The sequence below is a fragment of the Patella vulgata genome, chromosome 2 (assembly GCF_932274485.2).
Source record: "Patella vulgata chromosome 2, xgPatVulg1.2, whole genome shotgun sequence".
NCBI classification, from domain to species: domain Eukaryota; kingdom Metazoa; phylum Mollusca; class Gastropoda; family Patellidae; genus Patella; species Patella vulgata.
Genome location: NC_065880.2, coordinates 93,597,944 through 93,612,781, shown reverse-complemented (window position 1 = coordinate 93,612,781; position 14,838 = coordinate 93,597,944). Strand labels below are relative to the sequence as shown.

At 35.2% G+C, this 14,838-nt stretch overlaps 1 long non-coding RNA gene across 1 annotated transcript; it reads right to left on the bottom strand.

Moving 5' to 3' along the window:
* Nucleotides 1–71: 71 nt before the first annotated feature.
* LOC130010902 (uncharacterized) lies at nt 72–7,848 on the bottom strand. The gene is made up of 6 exons (XR_008786190.1): nt 7,767–7,848; nt 5,693–5,826; nt 4,297–4,461; nt 1,471–1,722; nt 808–980; nt 72–241 (listed from the first exon to the last, which is right to left on the bottom strand). It is a non-coding gene; the product is annotated as an uncharacterized LOC130010902 (long non-coding RNA).
* Nucleotides 7,849–14,838: the final 6,990 nt, after the last annotated feature.

The following is a 14,838-nucleotide window of genomic DNA, read 5'->3' as shown; positions in this document are numbered from 1 at the left end:
CATCTTTTATTACGTATCCCCCACCAACCCACCCAATCTTTTTACCTACCTCTTTGTAATCGATTCCTGTACATTGACCATTGACCTGTAGACAAGGGAGATCACTCCCAGCCGGTAACTTTCTCTTTAAAAATACAACATTACTGCCATTCACCTTACCCTCTTTCAAAGATGCTGCGGATATCGTATCAGAATATGCCAACCAGAAAAACGCAGCATCCAACATTGACAAATCTTTAGCCTGTAAAAGTTCCAGATATATAATAGTTATTCTAAGCTCATGATGATGATGAGGGTGATGAAGATGATGAGAGTGATGAAGATGATGAGAGTGATCATTGTGTTGAAGATGATGAGGGTAATGAAGATGATGAGGGTAATGAAGAAGATGAAGATGATGATGATGATGATGATGAAGATGATAAGGGTAATGAAGATGACGATGGTGATGAGGGTGATGAGGATGATGAAGAAGATGATGATGATGAGGAGGAGGGTGATGAAGATGATGAAGGTGATGAAGATGATGATGAGGGTTATGAAGATGATTCATTGATGATGAGGGTGATGAAGATGATGAGGGTGGTGAAGAGAAGATGATGAGGAAGATGCTGTTGTTGCTGCTGTTGCTGATGCTGATGATGGTGATGATGATGATGATGGGGGTGATGAAGATGAAGAAGGTGACGATGAAGATGTTGTTGCTGCTGTTGCTGATGATAAATTAATAAAGAAATTGAAACCTGAAGATGAAGATGATGATGACTAAAGAGAAGGTGATGGTGATGAAGATTACATTAATCGTACCTGTTGGAATACATCCCGTACATTCTGATCACGGGCTATAACAATAATGTTTCGATATTGGGAATCTAAAATGGTCTGCATATGACTGGATAATCCATCGTCGATGTCCAGGCATAGTGAGCCTATATAATATTTCGATAATTCATTTATCAAGCCTGCTTTTTGTTTTGAACCTTGAAAGAAAAAAGTGGTTGACTTTTTACAACAAATTAATATGTTCGAAGCAGTGATGGTAACATGGCTATCACTATAAATAGTTCAGGGACTTTGTCTGTTCCATGTTCCTAAAGCAGAGCAACCTTATTTGTCAAAAATCAATAAGAAAGAAAGATTAAATATAATTTAGTCTTTCCTAGAGCCCTAGAGTGGCTATGAATCATAAGCGCCCAAAGTATTGCAAAAAGGTGACTGGTAAGAAAATCTGTGTTAGAAATAGTCATATTCTACACGTCATATAACGTCATGTAAATGGTTTCATAAAAACAAATTGACAAAATTATTGATAACTGAAATTATTAACATGCTCGTTTTCACTAAGCTGTTATGACCTCATTTTGAATCCCTGGTTTCATTGGTGATCACATGACTTTTCTTTGAGTATCACGTGAGATATCCCGTGTTTGGATAATTAAAATTGCTACTTTTGAAAATATATTATTTTACCTATAAAGGAATCATGTAAAATTAAAACTTCCGACCATTGCTCGTGATTAGCAATCGCTGTAATAGCCTCGTTTTCACTGTGATAATATGGCGTCATTTTGATTCCGTTATCTGAATGGTGATCACATGACTTATCGTTGAGTATCACGTGAGGTATCACGTGTTTGGAAGCCCAAACGTTGATCAATGAAGCTTGCGAACAGTCGGCTATTGTGATTAATCCATGACAACTTGGTGGTATTTTAGAACAACCTGGAAATAATATTCAACACTTATTAGGGGGTTATTAGTAAGACGACTACCTCTGGCTTGCGGTCGTGATCCCTGGTTTGAGAGTATGCGCCTTAGGATAGGGGCGCCTTCTCATTCTTGTGGGTTTACTCCGGGTACTTCGGTTTCCTCCAAGCACGTCATAAACATTTATTACTTGATATTTAACAGACAATGAAGGCGGACTACAGATCAATACGCAGATAGGGTAAACAATTCATAGCACCCCCCCCCCTCCCCAATAATATACACAGTTAATACAACTGATTTAAAATTCTTGGTAAGACAGGGAACCACTCAATAAATATACACAAAATATATGAAAACATCCACAAACAGAAGTACAATAGATCTATACTTCCATATTTCGAATTCCATCTTTCAGGGTTCTTTTACGTGCAACTTCGATTACTCTTCAATCAGGAGTTCCCCAGGGATCAGTTTTGGGCCCCTTTTTGTTTTTGACTTACATCAATGATGTACAAGATGTACTCCATAATGTGGCTAGATTATTTGCAGACGACACGGCACTTGGGTGTAGCAAACAGTCAGTTTCAGAGATAGAACAGTCCCTAAACTACGATCTGACAAATCTTAACATTTGGGCGAATAATTGGCTTATAAACTTTAATCCAAACAAAACAAAAGCTATTTTATTTAGCTCTAAAAAAACAGAAAATTATCCGAGTCTGATATTCGATAATCAAGCACTTGAAGTGGTTAAATGTCACAAACACTTGGGCATTACCCTTTCAAATGACGCCAAATGGACCATCCATATAGAAACTATTATCTCGTCCACCTCAAAATTATTATATATTTTGCGTAAACTAAAATTCACCTTTAATAGACAAACTCTAAATAATGTATATTTGATATTCATAAGGCAAAAATTGGAATACGCATGTGAAGTGTGGGATGGGTGTAACGTTTCCAATACCGAAAAACTTGAAAAGGTACAGCTAGAAGCTGCCAGGATTGTGACTGGACTAACTAAAACTTGTTCTCGTGAAGCGCTTTATTTTGAAACCGGATCGAATAAATTGTCAGACAGACGTACACAAAAGCGACTAACTACATTTTTTCAAATTAAAAATCAGAGAAACCCAGCATACTTATATGACATTCTAGAATATTATCAACAAACACCACAAAAATACAATTTAAGAAACATTAGCGAATATAGATATCCTTATTGTAGAACAACATTACACCAAACTTCGTACTTCCCCACAACAATTCGAGATTGGGAATTATTATTAGAGGACCCCATAAAGCAATCAACCACTCTTAAATCCTTCAAATATCTATACAAACAAAAATTACGTTCCTTAATACATAAAGCGCCAATCTACTATTGTAAAGGTAATAGACATGAAAATATTATTCACACTAGAATACGGCATGGGTGTAGTTCGTTGCAAAATGATTTGTATGAAATAAACGTTGTGAATGATCCCACATGTTCTTGTGGCAAATTTATAGAAAATGCCGAACACTATTTCCTGCAATGTCACTTATATGATGTAATTCGTGCTAAACTATTAAATACACTGTCAAGTTATTCTGTGATAAATATAGATATCCTATTGTGCGGCAATTCAGAATTGTCAATTGAGATGAATACAAACCTTTTCCTTGAAGTTCACAAATATATCAAACTTTCAAAACGATTTAAATAAAAGTTATTGTTAGTAGTTACATCTTAGAATAAATTATTAGCTTTAGCTTTTTTGGTGGATAACATTTTTTTTTTCCCGCACCCCCCATTTTTATTTATTTTGTCATTTTATACATGCATCAGTTCATTTATATCCCATTTATTAAACTTTATTTTTCAATGTTTTAAATATAATTTTATATTCTCTTTATCACCTCTTCACTTATTTTATATAGAGCTTTGCGATATAATTCATCTGACTTTACTTATATTACTTATAAATTATTTATTATTGTATATACTATTTCGCAATCTTGTTTGTATTAAATAATGTCTATCATTTCTATGTATGGAAAGGGCTTTTCTAAGTTTTTGAAACTTGTGCTCAATCCTTTTGATATTTGTCAATAAAATATGTTTAAACAAAAAAAACAAAAAAACTTCGACCCCAGAGTGCTAGACATTGTGGGAGCCGCGGTGGCACATTGAGTAAGACCCTGGCTCATTAACCAGGAGTCTCGGGGTCGATCCTGTTGCTGGTTATTATGTGTGGTTACCTGCTGCCTGTGGTGCCTGGCAGTGTCTATTCGTTCGTATAGGACTAAAACCGAGGTCCGGTGTACACGTCGGTATGCACATAAAAGAACCCTTTAAGGAAGGAATTCGATATAGAGTAAGCAGTTATGCCGTTGTGTCCGTCTTCATTAACCCTGTCGGTGAAGAAAAGTAGGGGGCTAAACTCCATTCGTCTAGCACCACTGACAAGGGGAAACCACACTGGAAAACCCAGTATAATTTCCTGAGATACTTCTCGAAAAACATCAGAATCGAACTTTGTACCCCCAAGCTTCGTGGCTCCCGGAAGTAAAGATAAATCTATATGCGCATATACTTACCATTGTCCGTTATGCCTAGTAATTCCGTCTTTGAGAGCTCAATCAGGGAAGTATTAAGCGTTATTTGTGGAAAGCGCCCTCTGTCGGTGAACGAAAACATAGCATCGTGCATGTATTGTATAAGGTTTGATTCTGGGAAATCCACACCAGTTTGGTGAATTATGCCTGAAGATGAGAGAAGAGACATAACTGTAACACTGTCCAATAAATACGGTGCTTTAAAGTGACATTTTTTAAAACAAAATTATTACTCTTTCATGTAAATAATTTAATTAAATCAACCTGTCTATAACATCATATATAATGTATTGGCCGTTAAATTTGTAATAAACAATTACAAGCAACAACAGCATTGGACAATAAATTACTTTAGCGAATTTAAACATCTATCTGTTGTTTTTAAAAAAAAGGTAATAAAATGTAAAATTAACGCGATATTAATCTACTACATTAATTCTTTCATGTGGTACTTTGAGTTCCACTGCAAAAAAAAACCTCCCCTACCCCTGAAAAAGAATTCTGTATTTTGGTTACAAATGAAAAATATCAGCATTAGTGAAGCAATGGTAAAAAGAAAACATTTAAATACTTTCTCCAGGAAAAGTCTACAATTTTAAAAATCGTAGTGCTGATATGACCCTCGCCAAGCCTAGTTCAAAAGTTCAAGTTTTATTCTGATTGACAAGCCGTGAAATGTATAATGTTAATATTACTGCTGTTTTATATCCTTGTTTTAGTACATGGACAGAACCGGATTTTTCAAGAGACTGAAGTCTGGGATCCTCAAGTTCATGTGTGGGGTCACTCGACAAAGTGTAGTATAATATTATAGACATGGTCATTAGCCTTTTTTACACATGTAGTCTTAAACATCTAAATTATTAGTTAGACATTAATAACTTAACCAGACCATAATCAGCTCTCGATGTCATCGCTAGCCTGCGATATTTACTGAATTAGGATCCCATTTGCTGCTCAACTTTCATTCATGATTTAATCATGAAATGGATAATCGAGACTATGTTTATATCGTACCGACTTCAGTAAGGATGATCGAGGCTAGGCCGAAAGTTCAATCGCTAAAATCTCGGTTAAGAGTGGATCAATTCGACTGAAATTTTTAGCATATTCTATTTACATTATCTAGTTTTTAAGTATTATAGTGAGAACTGCCAACCCTTTATCTAATCTCCTGTAATGTATCTTTAAGTGTGTCTAAAACACGCTTTCATCTTCCTTTAGACGGGGGGGGGGGGGAGGGGGTTACTCACTTTTCTTCATCTGAATCCGGCACTGTACATGAGTTGCCTGTAATATTTCACTACTACTAGTTAGGAAGTTCGCATAAAACGTGCACGATCTAGGCTATCGGACAAACCGAGAAATGTATACTTACATATGTTGAACTCCCAGGCTGTGATAATTTTTGTAAACAAAGCAAACCATAAACAGAAAATATAAAAACCTCCCATATTCTTCTATATTGCAAAGGTTACAATTCTACACATTTGTATTTGTCATCGATGATTCCTGGAAAGAAAAATATAACAAATATTAACTAACCCTTAGTAAATAAAATCAACTAGTTATAAGAATCCCTAGCCCTACCCCCGGGAGAGTGGAAAAAAATCATTTTTAGAAATTCCAAGCCCAAGTAGGAAACATACTAATGTGGCTCTCACCCGAGAGCCTCAAATTTATTCTTTTTTCTTCAGAAACAAAAATACCAGAATACCACAAGTGACACCGAAGGACGGCCATCGGCGCCACCAACACCAAAAAACAGCGAAATCAACTCTGTATATAAATCTAATGTATTGCATGCATTTTTAATAAAACTAGAAAATATTACGAACCAAATTTTCATCATCCTAGGTCAGTGTTTATGTGAAGACTTTTAAGTAACCTCTCGTAAGTAATCACGTGCTCTAACCTTATTTACATCTCAACGACCTTGAGCTGCCTTAACAAATAGATTCAGTCATCAGACGATATAATGTTATTCTCCTTAATTAATTATCCGATATGACCTACATAAATGAACGACGGTTGAAATTTTAAAAATAACATTTTTATACAAATAAACAGGGGGAACAAACATAATTATTTAATCAATAACTAAAACAAATAGACGCACGGGATTAAATTCGAGTCTCATAAAAATAATAACGAAATTTAAATCCATTTGCTGATGGGAGAAGCAGTGGAGAAAGCACGTTCACTATACTTGAGAGTATCGCTTATCTTAAACTAGCGGGAAATATAATCATCGACGATCAAAAGACCCTTTAAATAAAATGGCTAAAAGTTAATAAAGCTGTAAGTTAATAGCATTTACAAATCTAAAATGTAAAACCATTTTACCGACATAGACAGTAGAAATTGGATATTATGAGCGATACACATTGGAAATAATATTATTCTGAAGTAGAGACAAACTAACGAAACGGAAATTACATTATTCGCTAGCACAGACAAACTAGCAAAACGGAAATTACATTATTCGCAAACAAAGACAATATAACAAAACGTAATAGATAAAGGTAATGTTAGAACAAGGCGAGACATTAACGCGCTTGTGGCTAAAGCGCAGGAATATAACGGTAAATAGCACAGCAATAAATAAACCATTAACATTTATCAGAGTGTAAGAAGCGGATGAATATAACAGTAAATATAAAACGAAATAAATAAACCCAGCGGATGAATATAACAGTAAATAAAAAATAAATAAATAAAGCCTTTAATATTTATCAAACGGGGGTCATAAAGGGGTTAAATAAACAACGGAATAAATTAAAACTTTAATATTTATTACAAACTGTTGGTATAAAGCTGATGATGACGAGACAACACCAAACTGAGGGTATAAATTGGATGAATATATTGATAAACAAAAAAAATAATATAAATAAATCGTTAATATTTATCAAACTGGGGTATAAAGCGGATGAATATAACGGTTAATAAAAAATACTAATCAATAAACCCTAGAATATTTATCAAACTGGTGATGTAAAGTGCCTAAAATTAAACGGCCAACTAGAACTTTAATAATTATCTAAAACGTATACATCGGATAAATATAACGCTAAACAAAAAAATATAACTACATAAATAAAGGGGCAATAAAATGGTAAATAATGATATAAATAAAAGAGAATCAAATTAAACTTAAATAATTATCTAAAAAGATATACATCGGTTAAATATTACGGTAAACAAACAATATAACTACATACATAAAGGAGCAATAAAACAGTAAATAAAAATATGACTACATAAATAAACAGAAACGATGGAGAGAAAACTTTAAATAGATTTTAAAAAATATAACTACATAAATAAATAAAGCAGCAATAAAACGGTAAATAAAAGTATAACTGGAGAGAAAACTTAAAATAGATTTTAAAAAGCGGATGAATATCAGGATAAATGAAAAATAGAAATAACAAATTTGTAATATTTACCTGTTTTTTGGTGAAATCTTGTCATATCGTGTATTGTGTATTTCGCTTTGTGTCTGTCGACGTCTTTCTTATAATCAGAATAATATTGATTCATCTTAAAAGAGAGAAAATGAGAGAGAGAAAAAATGGTTAATGGAATCTTCTATATTATTAGACACGTATCATGTGGTATCGATATCGATAATCCTACTCTGACAGATTCTATTTGTCCCCAACCATCTGTTGGATACCTGACTGAAGGGACAAGACGTCAAAACGAAAGTAGATCCACGGTGGCTCACTGAGTAAGGCGCTAACTCATTAACTAAAGGTCCCGGGTTCGATGCTCTGTTCCCCGGCTTAGATCATCTGTTCCCAGGGTTCGATCATCTGTTCCCTGTGTAAGATCCTCTGATTCCCCGGGTTAGGTCCACTATTCCCCGGGATAGATACTCTGTTCCCCGGCTTAGATCATCTGTCCCCTGTGTTAAATCCTCTGTTCCCGGGTTAGATCCTTGGTACCCCGGGATTAGATCATCTGTTCCCTGTGTAGTTTCCAGCGTAGTTTCCGCTTGTCAGTTTGGAAAGAACCAGTATCTAGATGGGACAAACAACCGAGGTCTCGTGTACAAGAAAAAATAAAAAGATATACAATTTAATTGCTATTTTAGTTAAATTTCAAAATGAATTTTGATGTTAAGCCATAGAATATAAACAAGATAAAACACAAACAAATATGGACGATATTAAATTACTGATTGCCATGTTTCCGTTTTGTTTAACCCCCACAAACAAAGACGTGTATTTCTAATTAAAATGTGTTCACACACCGCAGGGAGGAGTGTACAAAACGAAAGTAGAAGATGGAATAATAACCAAGAAATCGAAGACCCATTAAGAAAGATCCTTTTAAAATTGATTTACTCCTGTATTAATGTTTGACGGTAGGTGTTATTCACAGGAAAAGTTATAAAGCAATAGTAATTGGAAGATTTTCTTTTACACATTAATAGTCGATGCCTTCTAGAGGAGTTTAACAAAAATAGAAAAAAATCCTTATGTCGTTAATTACCTTATATTCCATGCCGCGGAACGAAAGTAAAATTGGAGTAAATTGGAAATGTACTTCTTAAAAAAGAAATTAATCAAACTGATAAAATTCAATGGAAATGGAATGGGGTTTAACGTCCTACTGTTCTGCTCCGACTGGGATAATGCAGACGGGCATGCGACATACAGTGTGCTATAGAAGGAAAATTTTTACCCGGTCAGCGGAGCTACAACCTACTCTCACAGCGAATTCAAACTGCCAAGGCATCTTTTGCGTGCAATTCAATGTGTATTCGGGACCTCGGTCTTTCGTCCCATCCGAACAACTATAGCTGGAAAATCCAGATGAACTTTCTCGGCTAACGTACGGATCGAGCTCCCCAGTATAGTGAGCCGAAATATTCAATGGAGAAGAAGCCTAATTCGAGCTCCCCAGTTTAGTGAGCCGAAATATTCAATGGAGAAGAAGCCTAATTCGAGCTCCCCAGTTTAGTGAGCCGAAATATTCAATGGAGAAGAAGCCTAATGCGAGCTCCCCAGTTTAATGAGCCGAAATATTCAATGGAGAAGAAGCCCAATTCGCGGCTAGATCTAACTATTAAAGCTACCTGCAGATTTCATCAAGGGCGCCGTGATGTAAATAGGGTTAGGGCACGTGATTCTTGACGAGTAGTGGGTTAGGGTAGGATCTGTAAGTCACCTTATGCAATAGATCTAACCTAAATTCGCTTTAAAATCCATATAAATATCATGTTACAGATACTATATAAAACACTTTCATGAGTGAACCAGCTGGTTAGCCCTTTAAGTTTATTGATGCGAGTGATATTCACACGTTTCCGATGATATTTGTTATAATAGCCAATCTAAACAGCCCGGATGTTTATCTTCTGATTAGAGGACGTATCTCTAACCATCCATTGATTACTGTACGTAGTAGGTGGGTCTAATTAATAAACATCAACACTATAGCATATCGAGTTCTATCAATCTTCATATCTTAACGACGTGATCTACAGAGAGAGAGAGAGAGGGGGGGGGGGCGATTCTGGATCTGTACGTGACAAAGCGTACGGACGTCTGTCTATCCGGGGGGTTGACCCTCAACTATATAGGACCCCTGTCGGTACCAAAGCTTTTAGCATTTCGATCCAAATAAAGTTGTTCTAGAACAAGTAGTAGGGATAAGCTGATTCGTTCATGCTTTAGTTTTACACCCAAGAAAAGGCAGATCAAGAGGAAGAGGCAGATCGAGAGGAGATAATCTAATCTTTATTCAGCACATACAAACTGAATTAGCTTCAACATGGTTATAACGTTACAGCCTCTACTAAATCTTATCTATGGTAATATTTGTGACTGTCGTTTGTCTGTCTGTCTGTCTGTTTAGGATTGGCGGCTACACCAGGGCTGCCACGAGGCTGAAATTTGGTGTATTTGGGTAGCTCGGTCAGGGAAGTAACACAGGTTAGGTGGCGTTGGAATACCACTTCCGGTTCAATTTTCGGGTGTATGTGTATATCTGTATGTATATCTATGGATACATCTATGTGTATTATAGTGGGTATATCTATGCATATATCTATGTGTATTTAGTGGGTATATCTATGTGTATTATAGTATGTATATCTATAGTATGTATATCTATGGATATATCTATGTGTATTATAGTTGGTATATCTATGGATATATCTATGTGTATTATAGTTGGTATATTATAGTTGGTATATCTATGGATATATCTATGTGTATTATAGTTGGTATATCTATGGATATATCTATGTGTATTATAGTTGGTATATCTATGGATACATCTATGTGTATTATAGTGGCCATATCTATGGCGACATCTATGCTGCTTTCTGATCTATGACTGTGCACATTCGAACTACACTTCATACAAGACGCACGATCACGTAGAGATAAAGATATATTCTTAGATATACCCATAGTTATATTGCATAGTTATACTCATATATCTCACCCGAATCAATGATATTGTCTTTATAGGCGAGGGGATTTATATTTCAAGGATTGCGGAAGTTTAAAATTATTTAGATTAAGTAAAGATCAATATTCGCCACGCGCATACAAATATTAGGATTAATAAATCTTTCCAATTACTTTAGGAAAAAATAAACGAATAGGGCAGATTGGGGTGGACAAGTACAGAAAACAAACTAACGAAAATTGTAACATCTATACATCAGTAGCTTCAATTTCCCGGTCGCAATTTATGTCCAAATCAGCTGAGAGCCATGTCTGGTGACACTCAAATTAATAATTGAAGATTTCATAGCAATAAAGTAGACCTGCAGTTCCGTTGTTTTTAAATACGATTATTTGATTTCTTCAAATAAATCCATTTTTAGCAGATTTGCTTAACAACTTGTTCATTTATATCATTCTAATTCTTCTTTTCACAGTATGTCAATTCTAGTGCCCTGGTCTAAAAATATGCAAAAATACTATTTTTACAGGTTGTGTGAAATGGCACTTGTCCACCTTTAAAATAGCTGTATCTATCATATGTATGTTAAACTATAATATATGGAAACGAGATGAAATAGGGTTTAACGTCCTATTGTTCTACACCAACGGGGGTAATGAAAACGAGGATATCGTGTCCAGACAGCAGCGCCACAGCCCACTCTTATACAGGCTGATTAAAGCGCAGATCCTATTTCGTTTTGTTTTTTATACTTCAACATTTTGTTTTACTTGTCTTTACTACACTAGGATCTGGAAGAGTTGTTATATAACCCGCGTTCTGATTAATGTGAGGGATTAGCCAATGAAACGGTCTGTTACGGCAAGTTTTTGGCGTGAGTTGCACGGAACTGTGGGTAACCCACTAGAAACATCAACGCTGATTGCTTAATCAAATGTCTGACGGCATAGGGTCAAAGTCGCTCGTATGACCTTTGACGTGACTATCCACTACAACTGGTCATATCTTCATGGGGGGGTTGGATGGCTGAATGGTTAGCGTGGGCGCGCTGTATCATAAAGTCTGTCATTGAGTCGACTGTCGTGGTTTCGAATCCCCGGTTGTACGTGACAAGGAGTAGGGTCGCCTGTCCAACCTTATGTTAGTCCCGAAATGACATAGTCTGTGTCGAGTGGACGTTAAACCCCATTTCTCTCTCTCTCTCTCTCTCTCTCTCTCTCTCCCTCTCATATCTTCATGTAGTAGAGGTCATCGAAAGTAACACTACATGTCCAACCTGTAAATTATGTAACGCTGTCTGTAATAAATCACATGGTATATAAATGTTTTTTTTATTATTATCAATTGTAAGTCCAGCAATGCTTAATCAGAAGAATATGCTGGTTATTAGTATATCCAGGCGACGTGTTAACGTTATCAGTAGCCATAACAACCCTTTAAAATTAATTGATTCCTTTGATCTTATATCTTGAATATCATCTCGACCACTATTGATTTTGTTGAAAGATTCGGATTTATTGATATATAAAAATACTATGATTTGGATGGAAAAAACTATATTTTTATTACCTTTACATATTTGCCAAGGCCTTTCGGCGTCACGGCACCCTTTGCCGTGAAGACGCCGTAAGGCTGAAAGATCTTGGTAAATATGTAGATGTAATTAAAATATGATTACATGTATTATAACATTTTGATTAATTAATTTTCGTGGTTAATTGTTATTTCGTTTTAGTTTTTATAATTTATATTTAAATTTGTCATTTGTGATATCATAGTAACACAATAAAATGGCCGGACTATTCGTCTTAACACGATGAAAGCACCAGCTTTTTTTTTCTCAAATACTTCAATTTTACGACCCATTCTTATTTCGACATGTTTACTAATTCATGTCACGTTTCGAAGAATATTAGCCCAACACATACTATCGGATTATAATGACCCTTTTAAATTAATTGTTTCCTTTGATGTTATATCTTGCATATTATCTCATTATTGGTTTTCTTGTATGGTTTCAGATTTGTTGCCATAGTTTCTCTATATGTATTTGTCTCACAATTTGTATTGCTTATGATCTTGATAAAGTTGAGAAAATAGTCTTCGAAACGTTATCTAAACAAACCAGTCAACTGGCGGGGTATCGTGACAAGGAGTAGGGTCGCCTGTCCAACCTCGTGGGTTTTTTCCGGGTCCTCCGGTTACCTCCCACTGCTAAAGACCCCTACGCACAAGCGAATTATTGAAATAAAAAAATGAACCATGTACTAGTACCGAAATGACATAGTTTGTCTCGAGTAGACGTTAAACCCCATTTCTCTCTCTCTCTAAACAAACTAGTAGATGTTTACCATAAGTATGTGTTATAGTTTATTACTCTATCCAGTTATTAAATATATTAGTAGATGTTTACCATAAATATGTGTTATAGTTTATTACTCTATCCAGTTATTAAATATATTAGTAGATGTTTACCATAAGTATGTGTTATAGTTTATTACTCTATCCAGTTACTAAATATATTAGTAGATGTTTACCATAATTATGTGGTATAGTTTATTACTCTATAAAGTTACTAAATATGATGGTAGATGTTTTCCATAAGTATGCTTTATTATGTACCAGTTACTAAATGTTTACCATAAGTAATTATTATAGTTTATTACGTTATCCAGTTACTAAATGTTTACCATAAGTAATTATTATAGTTTATTACGCTATCCAGTTACTAAATGCCACTAAAAGCAAGGTATGTGCATGATGTAGAGATTTTATCGCTTTCTTTCAAAAACATTGTACTGTTTGTATAATTCTGTTTGACAACGTGTAACAATCACACGGATATGATTGTTTTGTTAAATTAGAAATTAATATTGCAATATGAACACATGCTTTTATATTACTAATAATAGAGCAGCTTTCTAACTGTCATTTACAACCAAACCAAGTGGTGGTAAATGGCAGTTAAAAACCGGCTCTTTTATTAGTAATAGTAATAAAAGGCTATATTGCAATATTAATTTCTAATTTTACCACCTGGCTGAGTGTTGTAACATCTGAAATTTAGATCAGCCCGGCGTGTACGTGATAAGGATTACGTGTACGTGTCTAATTAATCGCGTGGTTTTCCTCTGGGTCAATCCATTTCCTACCCCAGACCCGACTGATAACTAACCTAGTTACTTTAGTAACGCTCACAGATCAGGCCAGTCCCTCACCGTTACTGTCTCTCCCATATACACATGTAATATGAAAATAACGCTTTTGTGAATATTGGATGGGCATAGCCGCGAACCCGTGACCTCCGTTTGCGCAAGCGTGGGTTTCCTAATGGCAGACCAATTCAAACGCATTTATGTTTTTGAAAATAGTGTTGAATTATTATAAATGTGTGTCAGGTGTGTCGAGAAACGATTTTGTTTATTTGGCGAACAAAGAAGAATCACGGTGTAAAAAAAAGGCAAGGGTTCCAAAATAGGCTTAGAACCGAGACGGTGTTAAGCGTTATTTTCATACTACATGTCTATAGAGACAGGCAGTAACGTCCGACCAGACACCGTTTACTACAGTAACTACTTGTAATACTATTGCTAGAATTTTTGCTCTTGAAATAAGATGCCTTTATATTTCATTAATTAATATCTTTGGCAAGTTAGTAATTTCAAACATATTCACATATATAGTGTGCACTAAATCAACTTAGTCTGTAATTGACAGTTGACACATAAAAAAGAGTTATTTATCGAAAACATATGTCACTCATTTACCACCAGAATTACACGTGAGTGGAATTATTCTAATTGCATCATTTGATTTAAAGTAACCAATCATTTTGTTAATTACACAAGTTCAGGGCCATGATCACGCGTTATTGTGCATGATATTCATTTACCTTTAAAAGAAACCGGGGAACCCTGTAAGTCAGACTTGCATTAGATTCCAGAGATCGAGGGTACATCTGAGTTCCTAGACAGCCGAGAGGCTGGATAGGGTGGAGAAGTGGTTTTAGCTATATAGTATTGTAATTTGTGCTATGCTTGTATACCTGTATTCAGGTATATGCTATATAAAATGTAGAAGCGAACTACATGT